The sequence below is a fragment of the Halyomorpha halys genome, unplaced genomic scaffold (assembly GCF_000696795.3).
Source record: "Halyomorpha halys isolate HHAL.00 unplaced genomic scaffold, Hhal_1.1 Scaffold1225.1, whole genome shotgun sequence".
NCBI lineage: Eukaryota > Metazoa > Arthropoda > Insecta > Hemiptera > Pentatomidae > Halyomorpha > Halyomorpha halys.
Genome location: NW_027115738.1, coordinates 214,473 through 224,256, shown reverse-complemented (window position 1 = coordinate 224,256; position 9,784 = coordinate 214,473). Strand labels below are relative to the sequence as shown.

Below are 9,784 nucleotides of genomic sequence, written 5' to 3'. Positions count from 1 at the left end.
GGGGGTGCGGTCAGCAAAGAACAACATAAATAAACAAAACCATATTTATTTATTTTATGCCGACGTTTCGACCGGAGTTTCAGGTCTTCATCAGGGCTATAGAACAAAAGAGATAACAACAACATTTACATCCTTTTCATAACATAACAACAACATCCTTTTCAATTGTATGTTACTCTAAATGTTGTTGTTATCTCTTTTGTTCTATGCCCTGATGAAGACCTGAAACTCAGGTCGAAACGTCGGCATAAATTAAATAAATATGGTTTTGTTTGTTTATGTTGTTCTTTGCTGACCGCACCCCCCGACAAACTTCTCGAATCATTAAAAAAAATTAATGTTTCATTTGGGGCTCTATATCTTTAAAACAACCAACAACTCTAGAAAACCTAAGACAACTTTATTTAAAGTAGAGTAAATTTACTAAAGTATGTATTTTTTTAATTTATATAATTGAAGACTAAATGTATACATGAATAAAATATTGGCGTTGATGACCGGTAGGTTTTATTTATTTCTGAATAAACAACAACTAAAATATGAGTCCTAATAGTGCTATTTTCATTCAATAGTCACGGAGTGCTTTTTAAAATGCAACATTTTATAAAAAAAAATGAACTGAAGAATCCTTACTTAGTGAATTTATTTTGAGAAATCTCAAAAATTATTCGACGTACAAATGTCTATTAGTAGTCAAATTATATATACTTTAATACATTAACGTCATAAACTATATATTACAATATAAAGTAGTTCATGACGTTTATCTTCGTAGGAGAAGTAGTTTTCATGATATTCGCATATGAACTGGAATTTTTCATGAAGCAACTATAAATCAATTTATTTTAGCAAATATCATGAAAACTACTACTACTACGAAAATAAATGTCATTGACTAATTTACACTACATTAAACTAGCTTTAATTTGAGTGCTAATTGATATTTTTACGTTGAATAGTTTTTGAGATATAGATTTCTCAAAATAAATTCACTAACCGATTTTTCAGTGCATTTTTTATGAAATGTTTTAATTTAAAAAGCTATATCTTGGGAAATATTGAACGTCAATAACTCCATTAGTACTCATATTTTAGCAAATTTACTCTACTTTAAGTGATGATATTTTAGTTATTGTTGTTGTCTGGGGCTTTAGGTCGTAAAACCCTGAGGTCATCAACGCCCATGTTTCGTGCTTTATAATTCTGTTTCATTTATATTTATAATTCTATAATTATATTATTTCAAATTCTTGAGACAAGGTTATTATTTATTAAATAAATCAAAAATTCGTATCCATTTTTGTCTCAACACTTTATTTTTCACCAATCCAACGTTTCGGTCATTCTAGCCATCTTCAATATAATTTCTTCCTCACATTAATTTAAAGTTTTTTTGCAGGCTATTCTGCCCAGGTCATTTTCTTTATTATAAGTTAAAAGCCTATTTTTTAAAATTTTAAAATCATTAATATTTAATTTTCCTCTATAAGATTAAGAACAATTAATACGCCACCATATAACAAACCATTTATCTATAAATATTTATCGTAAGTACACTGTTGCAGTATTGACATTTTGGCGGTGGCTGCTTACTGATCAGATATCTATGAGTTAAACTCGTATGACCTGTTCTCAATCTGGCAATAGCTACCTCCTCCCTGCGATTGGAACGGTTGTGATCTTTTAGTGTTTGTAGTTTTAAAAATATTGAGCTCCGATTGTAAAATTGAATTTTTTTTTAACATTCGGAAACAGTCGCCATTTTTTTATTCCCTCTACCTATACTTGGCAGACACATAAATTTTGAATAGTAATTATACACAGTTTACATTGAAGTAATCTAATATGCGGTGAAATAACTGCCTTTTTTCCTCCTCTTGGGCTGTTGTACTATGACCTGTCAGCGAATAACCCATCCTCACGCTTGAGCTTGCGTATTTGCTGTAGTTTGACAAATCTGTAGCAGTATCTTAAGGTTGATGGGTGGGTCGGTGCAAAGAGAAGTATTTGAGGCCTGGACAAGGCCACGGCCTGCTCTTCCAGAGCGTTGCGTTGAGGCTCTTGTTATGCTAAACCATTTATTGACTATTAGGTATCTATTCCTGAAAAGTATTTTAATGGGCTGACATGCGTTGCTATAAATTTACCAGGCTACACAATAACGCTCTACAAAGAGGTCGCTCCCCAGAACATTATTAACAACTAAACAACCTTTAGCTCCCCTGACTCGCACATTCCTCATCTTCACAATTCGATAGTGGATTGTAGCACTAATAATCGATTATATATTACACAAACATATTCCTAGGTTTTCTACGACCTTGGACCTAGTACGGTTTTTTGAGGTCCTCTGAGTTCAAATAACCAAGTTTCGTAAAATAGAGTGTGTGAACAGTCTAGCTCAAAATAAATTTACATTTCAGTGGTATTTAATATCAATTTGGTCTTACCCTCATTAAAATTTTCTAACAGGGCTTAGATTTTAAAAAACATTTATCTTTAAAAAAATTACTTTTAATTTTGATAGTTTGAAATAAATAACCAGTTCTCATTCTTGCCTATAATAAAACGACGATTAATAGAAAATATTATAGACTTTGATAAACAATTTAAGGAGAAAGCCGAAATCGCCCGATATCTTCCACCTTCCGAGTTAAAGCCTGCTTTATGTTTTGTTAAACTGTTTTATTCTTGGCAGGAACAAGATGATATTCAACAATCCCTAAGACTTCTCCTCTTGGGATTGTGATATATCGTTCATCTACCAATATACTCGCAATGTTTGTTTTAAAGTTGGGACAAATAAAACTTCCCATAGGTAGAGAGGGTGGGTTTCCACGCCATTTCCAGTTTCACTCACTTTTTCAACGTTGCTATATTTATCTAACTTTAGTCTCCTCTTAACTAACTTCAGTCTTCTCATGTTTCTTTCTCTATTGCTCCTGTGAGGACTTGATGAGGGAGAGAGCTTGCGATACGGTCCCTAGCGATCTGGACTACTGCAGTGAAAGTCCTAAGCTATCCTTGTCTCAGCAGTAAGCCCTATCAATAGAACTCAACTAATTTGTTAATGCAACTCAATATACTTAAAAAATTACTATAAGTGAATTTTTATTTGAAGTGTAACTTCAAAATAATGATATGTCTTCGTCTTCGTTATGCCAAAAGAGTGTGACGTTCAAAATGTGCAATTAATGTATGTCAAAATTTGAAAAAGCTCCTAAGATGAACCCGCAACAATGAGTGATATGATTAAAACGTAGTTGGTGCTACTGCTTCTGTATTTTATATCCCGCATTTCTAGAACGTTTCGGACTATTCAATTTTTTTTTTTTTAACGTTTTGGCCTACAATATCTTTTAATAATACCCCACTTATTCCTGTCGAACAGATCCGTAACTTAGGACTACATTTCGACAAACGACTGACATGGAATCCTCATACAAGACTAAAAAGACAAGAAACTGCTCGTAGATTCCGACTATTGCAACATTTACTAGACAAACGGTCTAAATTGCCAATCCATTACAAAAGACTGATCTACATGACTATTATAAGGCCTATCTGGACATACGGAGTTGAGCTTTGGGGCTCCACTAAACCATCAAATTCCTCCAAAATCCAATCCTTACAGTCCAAAATCCTTTGTAAAATCCTTAAAATTCCTAAAAGCCAGACAAAAGTTATTAAAACTGTTATTGTTATTCTTGGAGAACCAAGTGTCTCAGAATAAAAATAGACTTTCATTTCATAAAAAAATTTAAAGAATTTATAAGTTTTGGTCGTTTAGGGTTTAAAATAACCACCGGACTACCGTGAAGCCAAAAGAGAGTGTGTTTAGTGTGTTCAAATCATTCTACGAGATTCTTGGAATGTTTAGAAACAATATCAGCTCAAACCCTGAAAAAGTATTAAATTAAAAAACTAAATCTCCCCTTCGTAATCCTGAAAAATGAATAAAAATGCATTTTTAAAAACAGATAGAATTTGAAAAATGCTACACTAAAACCCTACAAAAAATATAGTATATACTGTCAGAGGACCAAGAGGAGAGGTTATGTTTAGAAGTCAATCACGCTAGTTGAAATCTATTATATGATTCAAACTTTTCTGAGCTCCTTAATGCTCCTTACTTTGTCACAAATCAAGTCATCCATTAGGACCTCAATATTCCATATGTTGCCGATTTGGTCAGAACCAGGTACCGTTCCTTCCATAATAAACTTCTCAACCACCCAAATCCACTTGTTTCTAACCTGGCTTCTCCTTCATTACCTAATAATCCTCCTAGGCGTCTGAAAAGAACTCGAGGCCATCTTCTTCTCTAGAAATGTTATTGGAGTTCTATCAGTGGGTAAATTCTCCACATGTTTTAATCATGTTACTATGTCACCTACAGCTAATTTACTTGTTGTATATATGTGTATACAGTTGTAAATATCAATAAATAAATTATTTAAAAAAAAAAAAACGTTTTGGCCAATTGTGCTTTATATGCTTCATAAGGTTTTTTTTTGTTAAAATTTGAAAATAAATTTTTTATTTACTACTTTATTTTGCAATTATTATTTTCACTAACGACGTCGTTATCTAATAAATCTTTTTTTAAACCACTAATAACCTTTAAATATACCGTTATTAATCACTTTTCTAAAATTTTCCAACAGCGCTTATATCTCCAGCTTTTAAAAAACCTTTAGTTTTTAAAATTTAGCTTTAATTTTGATAGTTTGAGATAGCTTACCAGTTCTTATTCTTGCCAATAATAAACAAATGATAATTAAAAAATATTATAAACTTTGATTAACAATTTAAGGAAAAATATTAGAGGAATTTGAATTTCCTTTTAACGTTTTGGCTAATTTCGAACATGTTAATATTCGTCCAGGTCACAGAATAAACCTGTGACGTGTTTATTATTAAATATTTTTACATAAAAAAATTGTACTTCATATGCTTCTTAAGGTTTTTTTTTATTAAAATTTGAAAATAAATTTTTTATTTAATAATTAATTTTAAATATACTGTTATAAATCACTTAATGACCTAAATTCATTATATTACTATTTAAATTAGCTATATATATTATGTATTTGAATATACTAAGATGTTTATTTTTATCGTATTCTTATATAATTTTGTATTATTGTATCCTTTAACTGTTCTTTAATTTTAACGCTCCTTTCTTTTTTGAATTCTTTATATGAGATAGCATGTTACATATTTTATATCAATATTGTATAATATTATATATTTTTTATTTTTAATCAAATCCTCTTAATACGTATTACGACTTCATTAGCTTATTATTATTAATTGGAAATTCGTATAATTATTATAAAGTTTTTTTCGCTTATCGCCTTTTCATTTTAATTTAAATATTTTGTATTTAGTTAATTACAAAATTAGTTTAACTGCTCGAAATTAATTCATATTGTATTGTTCAAGCTTATGTATTATGTATCTCATATTTCTATGATGTTAATCATTTAGGTATGTTATTTTGACACCGATCGATGGATGTATGTCTTCTGGTCGAACAGTATTGGATGTACTTTTTTGAATAAAATAAATAAATACAATACGAGTTATGAGATCCATCTAAAAACATGAAAATCGAACTATTAACAATTTGGTCCCTTCGCTGTGCGCAGGCGCCTTCCCTCCTCCAGGGATTGGCACTTTCCCTGACCAGTCGCTCCTTGGTCCCTGAGGGTGTTGTGTCTCTGTGGTCGTGGGTGATCTCGTAGTCCTCTCAGTTCGTAGCTCAGTGTCTCTCGTCGGTTTTCGTTAAAGGATAGCCGGAGTACACATTTCCAGCCAGATTTCTCTTTTATATATTGGTGAGTATTTCCTTTCAATTATAATTGGTTTTATAATTATCATTTATTACATATTAAGTTAGTTTTATTTTATTTATTTATTTTTTAATTTTTAGAACTAATATACTGAATAACCATTCTCAATCGGGACGATTTATCAATTATAAATTTTTTATCTTTACATAAGATTGATATGTATAAAATTGGTACTGAGACTTCAGTAAACTTCATTATTGAACTTCGTTATTGATAGTAATTTAATGCCCTACATTGGTAAAATTGAATTTGAAAAGTATGAGACTTTTACTATAATGGATTGGCATGTTGATATCTTGCTCAATCCTTGGAATGCCTACAGTAGTTCTATAGCACTACTTCTTCCAGTTGTGCCATCACAGGAACCCTTCACATAGGTCTGGTGTAGTCATAATATAACCAATTCATACCTAGGACTATGAGATGAGAAAGCCAAACTGTTAGAAGGGTTTGACAACCTTCCACTCTTGCCTTCTCTAACTTTCACCTCTAACAGCAGAGCGAGTTCTAAGTTAGTAGTTTCTATCTAGAATTTAGATTATTTTCAAAATATCATGCGCATTGTCCTACAGTTAGTGCTCCACAGTTCTTCATCTTGAAGAATTAAGATTTTATCTGTGTACTTACTTGACTTGATTTTAATCACTTCTTTTTTCGAATTGGTTCGAGGAACACAGGATAATAAATTGCACTGATAGTTTTATGATAAGCCTTTAAAATAAAAATAAAATACTATCTGTGTAAAGGTTGAATCCCATATCTGAGAAAAGTGTATTTTAATTGTGATTACTAATATTATGTCGCTAATTTTTAATTTTGATATAAATCAATTGATCATTTTGTGATTTACTTAGTGATGTCACATATTCAGTCAGGTCTTCATGATTTTGTAAAGAAAATAAGAAAAGTGTTAAAACACAATTAAATCTAAGATCGAAACATTTTTAGACATATTGCTTTGGTTTTGGACCGAGAATATTAAATGACAAAAGTATCTCCTTTAGCAGAAGTTCCGTGTCATTTACCATACCGCACACTTGACTGCGTTTTCATTGAATGATTTAATATTTATTTATTTTACTTTTTATTTTATTACTCGAGACGACAGTATTATTATTATTTTTTGAGATTAAATTCAATGATATTCTCAATAATAACAAAACTTTTTTATATTAACGACTGTATTTAAGCTAAAATACAATTAAATATGATAAGATATGCTATAATGATATGAGAGATTTGTGTAAAACCTATCTTCTGGTAGTATTCCAGCAACATTTCTACTTTAGAAGGCCTTGAGGCCATCTTCTTTTCAGGCGCCCCGGAGGATTATCAGGAAGGGAAGAGGGAGCAAGGCCAGAAACTAGTGATTTTGGGTGGTTAGGGAGTTAGTTATGTTAGAAGTGATGTCTGGTTTGGGCTAGATAGACTACATATGGAACATTAAGGTATTTATGGATAAATTTAAAATTTAAAAAAAAAAAAAGGAAAATTTTACGAAGTATTTCGGATTGTGAGGATTGGATTAGGGTGTAATTCGATGGTTCATTAAGTTCGTAAGACCAAATTGGTCTTATTATTTAGTCATGTTAGTGAATCTTTTGCAATTGATTGGAAGCTCATTAAAACTATATGAATAGCCGTGTATTAGTAGCAATTAACATCAAGTAACGAGTAACAATTAATAGGTTGAAATAATTTACCTATTGTCACGCCCATCACTACCTTTGTTATAGCAAGTAATTATCTACTTAATTAAAATTACTAATTTCAGTAAAAGAAGGATCTGTTTAAGTGATTTAATGTTGTTGAATCTTTTTTCATTGTTGCGATAGCTATAAATATTTTTTTCTCCACCAATGCGGATCTTATATTATTGTTAATTTATATTCAGATAGTAGCAGTTAGCTTTCGATAGTTTTCCTGTTCGAGAGGCGATTGTTGTCCTATACCACCGTTAAACTTTCTGTAATGACAGTCTTTACCATACTCAATGAACGTTAACTTTCCTCAATGCTAAGTCCCTCATTGTCTCCTCTGTTCCTTTTTAATTATAACAGTGTACTGACCTCATATTCTTGGCTTGGAGTAATAACGCCAACAACGACCAATGTGTATGTTTCTAGTTTGCAAACCTTGTCTTTCGAAAACCTAATAGGCGCAAAGCTTACAAGCTTTAATTTTATAGCATTGTTACATAATTTTCTAGTCTCTTTGCAATACCAAAATTATGAATATATAATATATGACTTCTACAATAAAATATCTATACAAATTAGTCAATTGAATCATATCGAAAAATTAGCTTCCACATTATATTTGCAACCTCCCATAAAATCCCATCTTATCAGAAATTTGCCGATATAAACTTTGTACGTACGACATGAACGTAGTCTCTGAACACTAGTTCAGAGAAAGCTGTAAAAATTTGATGGGCTTGGGGTTAGAATGTGGCAAGCCAAATGATGTAAATTTATCTGTTGAACGGTTTCGAAAGATCCTTAATGCTCTTGTTTAATATTTTATATCGTTTAAAAGTTCCAGAAGAATAAATACATGGTTCACACATTAGGACTGATTGTTTGGCAAACATTTGGAAATTTATAATATAAAGCGTAAAATTACATTAAAACATTATATTAAATAAAAATATATGATGATAATCAATATAAGGCTAAATACGTTATTCAAATTGATGCGTAAGTTTGGTTATGTAGTAAGCGAACAATAGGTGTTTCTGAAAGGAAAGAATGGATGAGGATTGGCGAATGGAGATGGGAAGAGAATTCCAAAAGGAGGTTGCACGTATGGCGAAGGAGGGGGGTGGGGCGGTTCTATGGACGGGATTTGGTGTTTAATGAATGGATGTAGAAAGAGGAGATCAAGAGCATAGGTGGGTTTTTGATTTTAAAGACTTGGAATAGGAAAATACCAAGGAGGTATTGCCTTCAGGAGGTTAGATAGAGCCACTTCAACTCAGTATACCAACAGGAGACATGAGAGCGCCTCGGAAACCCGAAGATGAATCTTACAAAGTAATTGATCAGTCTCTTCAGTCTCAACTACGGATCAGTCTCATGACCTCCTAGACCAAGGAACCGTTGGCGAAGTGGAGGAAAACGAGAGAGGATACCAGGACATGACGCTTAATCTGAGGGATGGAATTGTTTATCCATAACAATAGTTACGTATTTGCTTGTGGTCTGGGAAATATGATTATTCTAGGAGAGGTGTTCGTCAAAAGTGACTCCAAGGTTTTTTATTATGGAGTAAAAGTGGATTTCTTGATTTTAAAGCACATGGTGTGTAATAATCCTAAGGAAACTGTTTGGCATGTCAAAGGTCGGGGAAGTACAATTTTTTCAATCGTCTCGCTCTCTCTCTATATATAATTATTCAAAGAAAAGGGTGCAACTTATTGTATTCATTATCTGAATAATCTTATTTTTTACATGGGTATTTGAAAATTCGATGATCGTATAATTTCTCTAATGAATAAGAAATCTTTATCACTAGGATCCACCGTTGAGTATTCATAGACAAAAACCCAAAGGAAGACCTAATTCAATACTTTATTAAATTAATTTTATCCCTAAAAAACATCTACGGCGTTCTTATCTACGGAGTCATATGGTGTTGAGATATCTAGGTTATCTATTTCATTTCATAAAATTATTTAACCTGAGTGGTGAGTGGCAGGGTTAATGTAATCGGTACTGTTGAGCTGCGGCATTCCACAGATCTGTTCTTCAAGCTTTCATCTCAACAATAGATTTTACTAATTATTGGAGAAGTTGGTCGGGGGGTGCGGTCCGCAAAGAACAACATAAATAAACAAAACCATATTTATTTATTTTATGCCGACGTTTCGACCTGAGTTTCAGGTCTTTATCAGGGCTGTAGAACAAAAGAGATAACAACAACAT

General features: G+C 31.8%; 1 protein-coding gene across 2 annotated transcripts in view; it reads left to right on the top strand.

The window, feature by feature from the left end:
* The window catches only part of exp (expansion), a 273,694-nt gene that overhangs the window by 149,204 nt on the left and 114,706 nt on the right, over positions 1-9,784 (top strand). The window contains exon 1 of one of the 2 annotated variants that reach the window (XM_014433577.2): positions 5,699-5,843. The exons of the other annotated variant lie outside the window; for it this stretch is intronic. The gene's annotated coding sequence lies outside the window, so the exon portion shown is untranslated. Of the gene's footprint in view, positions 1-5,698; positions 5,844-9,784 lie in introns of those variants that run through there. 2 annotated transcript variants of the gene reach the window in all.